The sequence below is a fragment of the Neolamprologus multifasciatus genome, chromosome 6 (genome assembly GCF_963576455.1).
Source record: "Neolamprologus multifasciatus chromosome 6, fNeoMul1.2, whole genome shotgun sequence".
NCBI classification, from domain to species: Eukaryota; Metazoa; Chordata; class Actinopteri; order Cichliformes; family Cichlidae; genus Neolamprologus; species Neolamprologus multifasciatus.
This window is the reverse complement of record NC_140444.1, coordinates 39,465,087-39,481,043: the sequence shown is the minus strand read 5'-3', so window position 1 is coordinate 39,481,043 and position 15,957 is coordinate 39,465,087. Positions and strand designations below refer to the sequence as shown.

General features: G+C 38.5%; 1 protein-coding gene and 1 long non-coding RNA gene across 6 annotated transcripts in view; one reads left to right on the top strand and one right to left on the bottom strand.

Annotated features, from left to right (window-relative positions):
• Positions 1-15,957, top strand: part of tenm3 (teneurin transmembrane protein 3) — a 796,285-nt gene that overhangs the window by 219,504 nt on the left and 560,824 nt on the right. The window lies entirely within an intron of this gene.
• On the bottom strand, positions 4,642-9,256 carry LOC146517696 (uncharacterized). The gene is made up of 5 exons (XR_014874655.1): positions 9,029-9,256; positions 8,500-8,578; positions 8,179-8,215; positions 7,440-7,530; positions 4,642-6,673 (listed from the first exon to the last, which is right to left on the bottom strand). It is a non-coding gene; the product is annotated as an uncharacterized LOC146517696 (long non-coding RNA).

The window sequence follows — 15,957 nt, the reverse complement described above, 5'->3', positions numbered from 1 at the left end:
GAGAGCTACAGCTTTGTATGAGGACAAAATAAGTGCTGCTTTTAGCAACATTTGAACCACATCATACAGGAGTTATTCCAATTTCTGTGTTACACCGAGAATCATTTTTAATGGAAAAGAATTGTATTTCCAAGCATTTGCACCAGAGACCAGTGTTTATAAAAAATAGCACATTTGACATGTTTAAAGAAGGTACTGTTTTACAGTCATTTTTATTGAGTCACCTTATTACTGAGATTTGTGAAATGAATTTCATTGGTTTATATGTGTGACACTTTGCTGGTGTTTTGTAAGTCACACTTCAATTTGGATTCAAATATATAATATGCAACTAACTTAGTTATTATGTAGATGTTTTTTGAAACATGCAATTTTGTACAATTGTTCTGAAGACATCAAATGTCAAATTAAAAGATTTTTCATTCAGCTTTTTTTTAATGGTTTGAGTTTGATCTTTCAATCTGAAAGCACACGCAACAATAAGGCAGAAAGGAAGAGCGAGTAGAACACTAAACGTGGTTGTTGCTTTTTCCTTTAGCCAGACTCTGGAAATGTGTAACGTATGTAATGTGCGTTTCTGTGTGCATGTTTATGACAGTATTTGTGTCACCTACTGCTGTGATGCTGCATTTTAAATAGAATAACCATCAATAAGTAATGACAGTCTCAGCAAATGGTACCATGAACACATAACCAGCACACAGAGAGAGCGAGAGAGATCAGATGCATATTGTTATTGTTATGCTTGTTAAAACTGGTCAACTTGTAGCCCTCCTTGTTAAGAGTTTGCTTGTTGTTGCTGATTGCTGTCATGGTCATTTCTGTACCTATAATGACAGATGATACTTTGTGAGCGCACACAGATACACACACTCTTGCATACACACATCAGCACATGCAGAAAATAAGAGAAAAGACAAAAAAAAAGAGAAGACAGCTTTTTAAAATGACTTGAAATGCAATTTCAGTCAGACGGAGACTTGTTTTCTACAGGATTGTTAGACAGTTTTAGCCTGTTATTATTAGTGTGTTTGCTTTGTTACTACTGTTACTGAAAGCAGCTTTGTACTAGAGAGATGCCAGGTTTAAGACCGACTCACTCATGTTCTCATATTCATCTTCATAAAGAAATTTTGGGAAATCTTTATTTTTGCTGCAGCGTAAACTTGTGGATGTAAGTTCTCACAGGGCTTGGACTGTCTTGGAATTCAGTTGTCCAAATTGCATTTCTAAGTACCCTGATGAAGTAGTAAAGTTTTCTCATGATCAGAGAGAGAATTTATGAACAACTTTTACAAAAATTTTCACCCTGTCTTAACTTTGATGTTGTACTTGACCCATACTGTAGCGAACATCCTATTTGAACATGTTTAGTTGCTTTTCAGATCAACATCTGCCTCTCAGTATCTCTTGACTGTAATGTACCAAGTTGCATGCTATCCTATTATCGATGATAGTAAAGAACACAATAGTTGATTTCTATTTTTGGCAAGTGACCTGGGATTAAATGTATCAATCCTGTCTGTTTGCACAAGTCCTTGAGCAGCTGTGGATAAAGAATAACACAGCCTCTTCTTATCACCAACACAACCAAGGTTCCTTGTAATGAGTCTGTCTGTGTTGCATTTGCACAGAAATGAACAGGGACTTTAAGTTTACCATGGCTACTTTTGGTTGCTAGAGAAGTGTGTCAGGAGAGTACAGGTTTGAGCCCCAATGGCTTGGTCTTTGGTCAGAAGGTAAAAGGACCTTTCGCAGTACTTCTGGATAGATGGGTATCAGATGAATCACCTGTGAATTTTATAAATTATGTCAGTGGTTTTTCAGCACTCTTCACACTCTATACTGCAGGTCAGTTAGATCTGGAAAATCTGGAAAAATCTCATTAGTATGGATCATTTGTATGACCAGAGTACTGAGAAACTTCAGTTCAGTGAGGGTGAACTCGCTTTCACGTTCTAGCTTTGTTGCCAACAGCAGCGTCTTTATTTCAAGCAAAGTTAGCTGGGCCATGTACTGTAATGTGACAACTGTGAGAACAGAACTGTCTGACTATCCACGCTGCAGCAGAAACACACACAGACACACACAAAACAACAACTTTGTAATGCTAACTTGTTGAGACCATATCATGTTCATGCTTTGTCCCAGAGTAAGCCCGAGCGCATAGATTGAAATGTGTTCAACTTCGACTTTATGTATAGTGGTGCATCCACCTACAAAAGGAGGGAGAATGTGGCACCCCCTGATGTGATGATTATTTACTGCATGGTTGTTTAAAGAATATAGAACCATTTAAAGGTTGAATGTGTAGTTTGATCACAAGCACACTGAACTGTCTACACTAATTTGGAGATATCCATCTTTGTTTGTGGACACACCTTCTAAAACATCTATGAACATGATGTTCATGTCGGTGATGCAAAACCAATTCAGCAAAGATTTTCACACTGTTGCTGAAGAAAAAAGAAAAGTAATTGAAGTTCAGAACATGATTACTAATTTTTATCAAGATGGGCTTCTCCTTGCCTTCTGGTTAAAAAAAAAAAAGCTTGATTAGTCGACATAATGTATCTATAGATAGGGGAAGTAAAAGGCTTTGAAATCATTAGCTTCTTTATGAAAAAAATCAGTTTCTTCCAGCTGAATTATTCCATTGAAAAAGAAGCACTGGCATTGACTTTAGCTTTACAGCATTTCAGAGTCTATCTGGACTCCATTTGTATGACCATAGCCCTTTCACCTCTTTAAATTCATTGTAGAACCCACATCAGCCTGTCAGTAGGCCAATAATGGAACAACACATACATGTTTTCACATGTTTCTAAATTTGTTAAACAACCATGCAGTAAATGCTCACCTAGCACCTTCATTGTCGCTTGAGCCAGACTACTTTACAGGGCCTGAGAGCTGAAGGATTTAAAGCCACTCTACTTTTAAATCCAAGTAAGCCTGCAGTTTGACAGTGAAGTGCGCTACAGGGAGAGATATACTGTCTCTTTGTAGTCCCACTCTCACTGCAGCATTCTATTTTAATTGAGAGGCTTTTCAGGAAGCTTTTAGAAAATAATGAATTACAATAGTCCAGCCTAGAAGTAAGAGATGCATGAAGTCTATTTTCAGTATCGCACTGAGACAGGAGTCTTTTGGGGAATACCAGACTTTAGACTTTAGACCCGGTCAAATCTGCACATGAAGTTGATACATTGTAGTCCATATACTCACAAAAAACTGGCATGCACCAAGAATGGCTAACTGAAGTTCTGATCTCCAAGACTCCCCAGAAGCAACCTGTCCCATCCAAATACCGACCAATAACTTACCTTAGCACAACGTGGAAGCTCCTGTCAGGCTAAGATGAATAGGCACATGGGTCAATACAAGAGCAGGGCACAGAAAGGAATTGGGAAGGATACCAGAAAACACCAGCTACTGGTAGACCAAACAGTAAAAACTGTAAGACCATACTGACCAACCATGTGCATTACTTGGCTAGACTATAAAATACACTACGACTCAGTGCCTCATACATATATCCTGAAATGGTTAGAATTGTACAAGATCAACAGGACCCTAAGAGCCTTCATCAAGGTTTCAGTGGGGATGTGGTGAAAAACACTAGAGGCCACCCCCAAGCCAGTTGCAAAAGTTGATATCAAGTGCAGGCTTTGTGCCCACTACTGTTTTGCATGGGCCTGGACCCAGTTAGCCAGATCACTGACAAGACTGGCTATACTGACTACATGGATGGCATCAAGCTTTGCAAGCCAGAAGTGAACAAGACATTGATTCACTGATCTAAATCACAAGGATCTACAGAGAGAAGTCACCAGAATGCCATTTGGACTGGACACGTATAGTCCAATGGTAACAATGAGTAGGTAGTCAGAAGTGAGGGGATTGTACAATCACAGCAACACTGTGCCACTGAGAGTAGCTACAAGTCAAGAAGGCAAGTTCTGAGTAGTCAGCTGAGGGGAAAAACAAGATCTGGGCGATCAACACTATGCCCCAGTGAGTCGTCAGATACCCTGCTGGGATAATAAGCTGGCCAATGGTCAAAATGGGATAGAAGTCCAGAAGGGCGCAATCCTAGGAGTGACAAAGGCCTGCAGGATCCTCAAGCTCCCACGACTCTTGTAGAGGATCTGAGCTTGAAGGTCAAAGACCACCCGCAGGCCAAGTGGGGATACTACTGAGTGTAGACTTATGAGATACCAAACCACAAGTACTAGTGTTTGCTTTGTTTTCACTGACCATATAAAATAGGGAGGCTCTATTCAAATGAATAAGAGGGGTATGTTTTTTGTATGTAAGTCCAAGTTGGTCAGGATTAATAGGTAGTGTCTTCATTCAGTTAACATTCAATTATTTAATATAATAAAGTCAATGAGCCTCCTTGACTATGGCATTTTTTATTGTTACTGAAATGACATGTAATATTTCATAAGAATGTGTACTTTTGCTAAACTTTTAGATGCAGTTGGCCATAATCTATGATAAAAAAAAGGATTTATTTGCCATGATATAACATTGACCTAACATAACTTGACCACCTGCTACATCATTAACATCAGTACACTCTTAGCTAATAACATGTTATAGTACACTCACAACTGATTACTCAAAAAATGTTGGGAATGTTTGTTTTGCTCATTTTTTGTTTGTCTGTTTGTTTGTTTGTTTGTTTGTTATGCCTGGAACTGCTGAACATGGCAACAGGACTCACGAAATTATGGTTACAGTTTTAGTGCAGAAATGGTAGCTTAATACATTTAAAATGAAAACTGTTGAGTTGGAAATGAAAACAGTGAAAAGTGTGAAACATATAGCTAATCATGCTGCTGATGTTACATATACGAAAGGTGGATGTCCCTCTTGACTTTCAGGTATGTTTGTTGTACTGTTGTCATGTCCAAAACAATGTAGCAGCATTACAGGACAGATGGAGGACTTAGCATTTAGCATAGTTGTTAATGAATTTATGCAAGATGGAGGACTGACAGCTCATTTGGCAGACCACCAACACATCTCTATGGGTGTTTGTGTATTTTGGCATTCTTGGCTAAACGTCTGTCTATTTTGGAGTTCTTGGCAATGAAGACATTTCAAAAGTCATGTTAGTACTGCAGTCTGTGATATAAAAGCCATTTTTAAATAAAGAAAAGTTGAGCTAGTTGTAGTTAGCCAGTACACTGGCTTCATGTGTTCCCAGTTACTATGACTTGAAAGCTCAGCATGCCTCCTGCAACACCGATACTCTGTGTTACTGATTGTCGTCTCATGGTAAGGTGTGCTGGAGGCACACTATGAAATTTAAGGAATAGAAACATTATTTTAGCATCCTCACCTCTACCATATTCTATGTGCTTATGTAAGTATGTGTTTTTACAACATTTATTATCTTTGTTGCATCCTTGAACCAGTTTCTTGACAGCAGAAGGCATCTGGGTAACCCAAAAACAAACCCTCCCATGTCCTTGGCAATGGTTTTTCAATACTACTATTCAATACTACTCTCTTACATTTTTACACTTTCAAACTTTTTTTGTTGTTCTTCATGTAGATTTAGATTTGCCACTACACTGTAAACCCGAATTAGTTGACTGAACTCAAAACCTTTGTGGAAACTGATTACCTCAAAAGATTTAAGTACACAAACTCATCTCTTCTAAGTATGGGGGTACTCAAAATTTGTATTTATTGTTAACCTAAAAATTTAAAATGATATTTTATATTTAATTAATTGAGCTTTACTCAAAGACTGTATACTTTAATTTCAATATTTTTGTGTTTCTTGTAGTTTATTATTTTGATGCAACACAATGCAATTATATTACAACCTAAACTCAAATTATATGATTATTAATTAAAAGATATTTATGTTTCAATGTTTGAGTGTAGACTACTAAAAAAAAAAAGTACGGAAATTCAGTTACTTTACATTTGGTTTATTTAACATTTTTTCATGAAAATTTAAAAACATCACAAATGTTTTTATAAAACCACTAACATGGACATGGGCACCATAAAGTGAGCATTAGAAATTCAGTGTAGAAAATTTATCTTTTTATAAAATCACAAAAGACGACATCAGTCCTAATTGCAACTTTCTCAAAATACACAAAAATGCAAAAAAAAAAAAGTCAAATACTAATCACTTTTTTTTAAATAGAAATGAAAAACAATTTTTTAAAATGGGTACAAAGACGATCAGCTTCCAAATAACCAGATAAGGCAGTCAAGTATAGGAAAATTAGATAAACTGATGGTTAAATCCACCCAAAGCCTGTAGTAAACTTAAAGTGCTTTAAATAAAGTGCTTCAAACAAAGTGCTCAGTAACAGAGTGCATGTCCTAACAAACATTGCCTTATATTCCTTAAGAGCATGTAGGCAGGGGTTTCAGGGGTTCATCAAGCCCCATGAAGATATTTTGGACAAAGGCAAATGTGTGAACCAGCTGCCTGGGGTCGTCTAAATGCAGAGCTTAGATCAAGCCAAACAATAAAGCAAACGCATCTGCAAATCTGGGAATATCACGCATCACCTAGTCGCCTTTCACCACAACAGCCATGCTTGAAGAAGTAAAATGGACTGGACTGGCCGTCGGTAACCACAGTGAGAAGGGCAACTGGAGTGTCATTTAGGGTCGACTCATCCAATGCGTCCGCCTGGAATAGACACAGTATCAATGGTAAATGGCCTGTATTTGTATAGCGCTTTACACATTCAGTCATCCACCCATTCACACACTGGTGATGGCAGCTACATTGTAGCCACAGCCACCCTGGAGCACACTGACAGAGGCGAGGCTGCCGGACACTGGCGCCACCGGGCCCTCTGACCACCACCAGTATGCAACGGGTGAAGTGTCTTGCCCAAGGACAAAAAGACCGAAACTGTCGGAGCCAGGGCTCGAACCGGCAACCTTCCGATTACAAGACAAACTGCCAACTCTTGAGCCACGATCGGCCCAATTAAATAAGTAAGGTTGGTTTGAGAGAATGAGACAAGCATGACCTGTAATCTAGCAAAACATTCAGCAGTGGGTTACTTTGTAATGAGTTAGGGTACTCTACTTTTTTGAAAAATGTACATTAACTAAAGCTAAAGTGTTAGCTTCTTGCACTACATAATTTGTATGTTTGTTATTTTTCTAAAAAAAAAAAGTAATTTTTTATTTCATGACTTTATCTCAAAAAGAAACTAAATCTTGACTTCAGCCTGGTTTTTGGGCCACCTGCAGCATAGCTGAAGTGCTGTGATACGCCTGTGCCCTGCTCCTGTGTGTGTGTTTGTGTGAGGGTTTTCTAAAGAGAGGGTATTTTGCTTGTACAACTTGATAGCTGCTAGGGTATTAAATTGTATTTTAAAAAAATCCATGGCATTTTAGCTCACTGGCAGAATTTAAGTGATGCAAAAATACACTTACATTACATGTCTTAAAGAATTCTGGGTCCTCCTCCCGCAGGTATACAGGAAGGGCGCGAAGCACTGCAGTGCGTTTCACGTTGATATCAGGCGCCTCCTAAAAAGGGAAAAGAAAAGTTCATTTAACACAAAGTTTTCAGGTGTCATTCTTTGGGGAGAATACATGTTTATGAAACTGCATGACATCAGACTCTACTAAATTTTGGAGACATTTCTTTTAAGATACAACCTTTCTGTCTCTTGTGACAAAGAGTGTGTTTCTTAATCATTTGACAAAAACCCTACACAGTATTTTAAAATAGTGTTCTCCAGATCAGAGCTGTAATCTATATAGAACATGGGGTTCAAAGCAAGGAAAAATTGTGTGTTTATCAGTGAAACTTTTAATTTGTGTTAATTTTATCATTATCAATATATGAAATCTGCATCTTAACATTACGTCCCACAGTTAAGGGACTTAATGAATGGTTTCTTCTAAAAATAAGAAATGATTGAGTCATTTCACATCATATGAAAATATTAATTTTTAATACAAATTTGGCCCTACAAAAATGGAAACTCAGTAACAAAGATAATGGAGATTCTCTAAACACAAGCGAATATCACAGTAAAATTGTTGATTGGGATTTACACATTGGATGTATCCTCAGTGATTTGGTACAATTATACAACATTATTTTATAAGAACTGAACAACTGATGAAACAACTTACTTATGTGACCACATATGAAGTGTTATAACTTACCACAAAAGGTGAACTGTGCCACTGACCCTTGGTAGATCTGCACATGATTTAAAAAAAAAAAAGCATTATAAATACTAACACAGCTATTAATAATTAAACTGGCGGGGTACATTTAAGATGTTAATGTCACAAAATAAAATAGACTGGTAGAAGGAAGTACAAGGTAATGGTAATGGGGGGAGCCATGAAAATATATCTTTTCAACATGATTCAGTGTGACAAAGCAGGGGCATTAAAAAAACAAAACAAAACGGGTCTTTTAACTTAAAAATGTTTTAATGGCCATGAAGAAAGGACTCTTCAATAGATCTTTCAACTCACCTGTGTTTACTGTCTCCACCTGAAATTAATTGCTGTCTGATTTTTTTTTTCTTCTGTCTTTTTGTCTTCGGTCTTCAGCCTTGGAAGAAAAAATAAAAATATTGAAAACCTTATCAGCACACTAAATATACAACACCTTGCTATATTTCAATTGTTTTAGATAGAAGTTGCCACTGCTAGCTAAGTCACTTTTGAACGATGCTAATGAGAAGAAAAAAAAACCTGCCGAACAATGAGGCTGCTGTTGTAAAAACGCCAACTTTCTTGCATTGGCAAGGGGTCGTTAAAATATCACTGAGACCCTTTCTTTATGTGTGATTCTTATTAAAACTGTGTTTTACTCGGTTAAAACTGTAAAACTAACGACATCATCGGTTTGAAAAAGAGCGCGAACAACTATTCGCTACCTGGGTCTGTGCTTTTTAACACAACAGCGCATTCGAAAAGAAGTTATTGGCTGCAACATATTAATATACTTGCTTTTTTACGGAAAAAATAAACAACGAAGGTTCTGTTTCGTTTTACTTACAAGTTTCTCCAAATGTGCTCTCCAGTCGCTCGAGAAGGGCAGCCATATTGAACAGAATTTTCTGTCAACGTCGTTCAGGTTAGAGAGAAAACATCATGACGTAGTTGACGTACACATGCGGAGCTCGAGAAAAAAACATTTACTCAAAAATCATAATTAAGAAAGCAGTATTTACTCTTAACTTCTAAGCCGTGTACAATTATAACTGTTTGAATCATTAACAGAACAGAAAAGTTTTAATTGTTATATCCACAAACTTTATAAGTCAGGTAGACTGTTGGGGTTTACAGTGTACATGTAGTCCAAAAGTCACTTTTTGCTATTCACCAGTAACTGATGCCATAGTTTGTGAGTTTGCAAATGTTTTTTGAAGTGTGAAAAAAAGAAAAAAAATCGATGTTTCAATGCCTGTCATACAGTACTGTGCAAAGGTCTTGAGCTACCCCTCATTTCTTCAGCTTTTGCTGCCAAGGAGCTACGTTACCTTGTTAATTTTTAAAGTGGTCTTGAGCAATTGTCCTCGAGGCTTTCTGAAAGTTCACTCATTTTCAATCCCGCAGAGGTGGCAAAAGTACCCACATTCTTTACTTAGAAGTAAAAGTGCAGACACCTGTGTTCAAAAAGTACTCCAGTTAAAGTTGAAGTACTGAATGAACTTAAAATCAATCAAGTAAGTAAAAAAGTACAGGGCCTTAAATGTACTCAAAGTAAGAAAGTAAAAAAGTAGCTCCTTGAAGGACAATTCTACCATTTATTTTTATGCAAAAGTAACTAAATTATGTATGATACAAAATAATAATAAATAATAGTAGTACATGAGAATACGAATGTTATTTGAATCTAAATTCTAATTTTAATAATTGTACTTAGCTTGAATCTATTACGTAGTGACACAGGCTGTTTTCTGTTGCCTACATTGTGGCTGGTTTTAGATGTCACGTTTTCCTTCACATCTAAAAAGTCAAGGGGTTAAAGTGAGACTCAGCACACTGAGGAACCCTAAGATCGGTTGGAATGGTTCAGCATGGGAAAATCTCAACTTGTTATTTGCTAATGGGAGCTCCAGTAGATCAGATCGCTACGACTCCACACGGAATGCCTGGTTTTCTAATACAATTGAGTACCACCTAAATGTGCAAGGTCATAGCAATGTGGCCGAACATCCCATGACGTAATTATTATGCGCAAGGCGATGATAAACCTGCTGATATACCATCCATCTGTGCCTTTTCGTCAGACTCAGGGACCATGGCGTTGGTTTTTGTAACCATTTTCCTCATTGATGGATTTTAAAAAATGGTGATTTTCGTGATTGAGATGCTCTTATGACTGCTCAAGTGAACACAACCTGCTAGGCTCGCTTTGGAAATCTGGCTGAGCAGGCACTATGACCTAATGGAAAAGCCTGAAAACCATGGCAAATGGTGTAGAAGAAGATGATGGCACATGCAGATGTATGCAACAGCACAGGGCTCCACACAAAAAATCATTGGTTGCCCTCTGCCACCCCTGGCATAGGGGTGGCCATCACAGGTGACCCCCCCGAAATAATGTGCCAAGAAATAAAAAGATAAAAAAAAAAATAGTACAGATTTGTGATTAAAAATGACAACATTATCTGCATTTTATCAAATGTCACTAGCCACTAACTTGAATATCACCTCCCTTCCTCCAACTGAGTGAAGTTATCTAGCACTTTGGAGTTTTAGCTAGTAACAACTGTGCGACAGACTGGACACAAGTTCGTTCGTGCTTATCCTCTTCAGCAGCTGTAGCTTGATGCAAAAATATCACAACTACGACTTAAAGACAAAAATCTAGGGAATAAAAAGTTGTCTGAAAAATAAGTACTCAAGTAAACTACAAATACCTGAAAACTCTACTTTAGTACAGTAACAAATTGTTTGTATATGTTTGTTTGCACATGTCCATTGTGGATAAATCTTTGGTTTCTGAAGAATGACTGATGGGAGCTATCATAAGAAGCTGCGGTTCATGCTCTGGGAGCCAGGCTTTGTGTAGAAACAGACCAACCGCTAGCAAATGGATGAGCTTCTATGATTTATCATTAGAACAGATAACAGGAATATGATGTATTATTGTAGGTTAAACGGTTTGAAATGTTTTAAATGAGCTCAGCCTTTAGCAATTATGTAATCCAAATACATTTGGGGAACATTTTTCTGCAGAATAATACTTTATATTTTTGATAATTTGTGTATAATTTGCCAGTAATACAGCTTTATGTGTCCTGAAATGTTGTGATTGTCTTTTATTCCTTCTTTTCTGAAGGTCTAAAAAAAAAAACTCCTCCAGTTCCCATCACCAGTTAATTTCTGGTAATGTAGTAGAGATTTCAATAACTATACAAGCAAGTTCAGAAAAGTGACTGTGTCTGCTTGCCTTTCTATAAAGTACCGTAACTTTCATCACAAATGACTTGACCTTGGCGAATCTTTCTGTGAATGTGTGTGTGAATGGGTGGATGTGTAAAGCGCTTTGGGGTCCTTAGGGACTAGTAAAGCGCTATACAAATACAGGCCATTTACTATTTTCTGATCAATAGAAATAAGTTAAAAGAAACTATGTTAAAACCCAACAGATGTATTTTCTACATTCACTTTCACCTTGAACATACAGTTTGCCAAATAGGTCTGATTTTGCAAATATTTTTATTCCCATTTTTCAGTAGGAGTTACTGGATAATTGAACCTCTGTGTAGTCACATTATCTGACTTTTAAAACTTCACATATCAAACTGTCAGTTTGACTTCTTAGGCCTCTAATTTTCATTCAACCTCCTTAAACCTGTCAGTTATTAATTTTGTCCACTATTTGTTAAAAAAAAAAAAAGTAATGTGGGGACAAAATCCTTTCAAAATTAGTCTCGAGATCCCCAGAAAAATAACAATTATCCTTCTTTTCATTGCTGCTTAGGTTTGAATGGTGCTATTGTTCATCTTTATTTGCACTTTGTTCACCAAACAAATTGTTGCTTTATTTCAACCAGAAAAAAAGGACCAGTAAGGGAGTTATTAAAGATCAGTGTAACTTTCCAAAGTGGTAGGGTTGTGGATGAGAGTGTTTGATGGGTAAATTGGGAGCTGTGGGGGCCAGAGACTCCACACCTCAGCACCACGCCAATGCTGAACAATCTGTAATTGGCACCAGATTGGGGCACCCGACTGTCACCCATAGGGATAGTCAGAGAAGAAGGAGAATAAAGGAGCCTGGATAACAAAATGGCAGTGAGGGATCTACTGCTGTGAGAACTTTAAATCAACTGTGGGGGGTTTTCTGTTTTTCTTTCATTTCCATCTGTCTGCCTTGATTTCTTCAGAACTTTCCAATATTTTTTTTTGATTATTATTATTTTACAGTGTAAGCATGTTTCTACATTCACTATCAATAACCGTGCCTTAGTTTTCTGCACTCCTCATGATTATACTATGCTTTTGCTCCCAGTTTTTCATCGAGGTACCTTTTATTCCTTTTTTATTCTGACTAATTTTTCGACTATCTCCAGTCCTCTTATGCTTTTGTTAAACACATTTTACTATTATTTCAGCTTCTAATATTTTGCTGGCCAGGGAAATCACAAGTATATTGATGAACATATAGCTAAACCTATACCTGGGCCTGCGTCAGACTTAGGAACTGTCCAGGGTGTAGACGTCTCTCACCTTATGGTAACTGGGTTCCAGCCCCCCACACGACCCTGATAAACATAGGCAGAGGAGAATGGATGTTTGGTTATACTAATATTAACACTGAGTGTTAAAATAAAATTAAAAAGCGGCTCCATTTAATTTGATTGAAACTGACTGTCACACAGAAATAACTGGATGTCACTGTGCAAAGACCAGTGTTGCCAACTTAGTGACTTTGTTGCTATATTTAGCGACTAGCGACAAATCTGAAGTCTTGTTCTGGTGTTATTGGAGACTTATTTATGACGACTTTTTGACGTGAAAGCGCGTATCGCTCTTACTCTCAACAAGTAGTGGGTGTTGCCGTGGGCATTTCGCACGTGCCAAAGCGCTGACAGGCGGAGGACAGTCCTCCCCCAGCTCCTATCAGGGCATGCTCACACCTACGCGTCCAAACTGCTTATAAACACACACACACACACAAAGTAACTCCACCAGAGTGCCTATTTCAGGTCCAAGCCTGGATAAAGGAGCAGGGTTGGAATTGTGACATTAAAAAAAACTATAATTGCTAAAAAAATTTAATTTGTAGTTCTAAATAAATTCTAAATGCATTTAGGATATTTTTTATTCACTTTATGTCTCTTCCATGATGTTATTTCTCTCTCCAACAATGTAGGTTACAGACCAATGTCTGTAGCATGACCAATTGTGCAAATTAGGCGATGACATCATTTAGCGACTTCTAGCGACTTTTAGGACAGCCAATAGCAATTTTTCTTACTGAGGAGTTGGCAACACTGGCAAAGACTGTTTTTCTGTGATTTTTGTACTTCAGTTGCTTAGCACTCTTTTCACAAATTAAAATATTAGACTGATGGTATTATGGAGTTGTCTTATAATCACCTGAAACGACCACAACCAAGAATGATTTTGTCCATCTTTTATTATCGTTCTTTTATGAGATCATGCTAAGCCCCTCTATTGTGACGGCAAGAACAAAATAAAATAAATAAACACCTTAATTTTGATTTAATTAAGATATTTATTAAGTTAATTTCTTAAACCCACTTGCTAAAACATCAAACTAGAGAAATAGCTTTTGAAGCAAGTCCAAAAGGAAGTATAATGAGAAATTAGGCGGGGCAATACATAAGGACACTGGAACAGAAGCTGGACTAGAAGAACAGCAGGGAGGTCCGGAGAGGGCTAACGAAACGTTCAGGTCATGGAAGGTTTGGGGAACGGTCCAGGATAGTGACAGTAAGGAGTGGGTAGATGAACTGAATCTGTTTATCCACAGGTTAGAAATAGCACAGAAGGTCGGGAGCAGAAAGGCACAGATAAGCTCTGTGAGGTCATCATGCACACATGTAACCTGAGCCTTTGTCTGGAGAAGGTCCCTGTGGTGTGGAAGACTTCCTATCCGGTCGTTAAGTGATGACGTGACGAATCCTACTTCCGGGCCTAAAGTAGTCTGCGTTTAATATGGCTTTTGTGTTGTTAACATGTTTAATGTTTTGTATTTTCTTCTATTTAATCTCAAAAAGCTCCTAAAACAGTCAGTGATCACTGTTGACCTCCCTCAGCTTTTATTACCGCTAATCATTTATTTAAGTTCAGTTTTTAAAACCTTAGGATGTAACTACAGCCCAGCCCATGCAGCAGTATATGAATGACTAACCTCGTATTGTGGATGGATTATCTCAGTTGTTCTCCTGCTGAAGTTTGGTCCTTTTACAGCATCCTGCCATGCGATTACATTTGTTCCTGACCACCGAGAACACTCACGTTAACTTTTATCGAGTGAAAAAAAAGTTAGCTTGTTTATATTATGCTAACATAGCTGTGTCGCTAGCGATCACGTAGCACATCATTATATACATAATGATGTGCATACATACATTAACATATGGATGTTAAACTCAATTGTTACACCTCCTTCTTTGGCTCTCGGAGGAGGCGGACGCACTTTTTCTCCTCTCCCTTATCTTCCCTGCTTATGTCCTTGTCTAGTCTCGTGTTTTTTTTGCATTTTCCCTGGAACATTCTCTCACAGTCTGTTCTCTAAAATCTAAAAGAGGAATTATAGATTGGACCAACTGGTCCCTAAATGCAATTGACACCCCTTTCTCAACGAGAGGTTTGGGCTTGGGTGAGCCTGAGTGCTGAAGATATCTACCTATTCGGAACCATGGTAACAGGGTTCTGGCTGATCGGAGCTGGCTTGGCCCTGACTTATCGAAGAATTAAGAGCTGCCCGCTGGGATTGGAACGATGGGAAGAGGCGTGAGTTTCTCAAAATGGGCTCATTGAGTCAGCACGGATAAGATCTTGGAGAGGCTACGGCTGCTGTGAATACTCAGAATAACATCTCTGACTGCAGACTGGATACATCTCGGAAGGGCTAGCCCGGAATAACATCTCTGGGCGCAAAATTGGATGAGATCTCGGGGAGGCACACTGCCGTGAGTTCTCAGAAATTGGCTCCTTGAGCACAAGAAATGACAACATCACAGAACGCAAGTATGGCGAAGCTCGCGGCTCTCCAACGGGAGATTGAGAGACCAGTGTTGGACTGTAGAACTGCTTTGAAATTCATATGAGCTGTTCGCACTAAAGTAAAAAATAACATCACTTCATGCGGATACCCTCTCGGCGCCAGCTGCAAGGCCGGAGCTGAACAAAACACCCTGATAACGACTGTGTTTAGTCTGTTCTTCCCATTCCATGCAAGGCCACCTGGGTTGGCTGGAAGACTGTTTACTTAGCCTGGCAGGGCGAAGGACACTGTCTCAGCTGAACTATCGACACGCACACACATACATATACTGATACTGATAAGCACTCACTGACGCATCACCCTCCCTACCCCGGATCCAACGCCACCTCCAACGCTTACCTCCCCTCTGATGTGGACATCGGGTCAGTTGGAGGCGCAGTCGAAAGATTGCAGCGGTCCCAGATCAGATGTACACACTGGAACACTTTCCCATGTTGCTGTCTGTGTTTATTGTGCTATGGTGTGTTGATACCTGTGCATTCCTGTATTATCCCTTTGTGTTACACATTTCGATGTTTTTTTTCCTCGCTAGCCTGACCTTTCTCTTCTATGTGATGTTTGTGTATTGTATGTACGGTCAGCAAGGTCTGTCATCTCAGTTGTGGGCAAATGACCTGCAACTGACAAATAAAGGCTATCTCATTTCATGTCTGTGAAGGTTCTCAGTCATCCAGGTCATCGTAGTCAAAGGAGCTTGCAAAGAAAAGCGTCTGGAC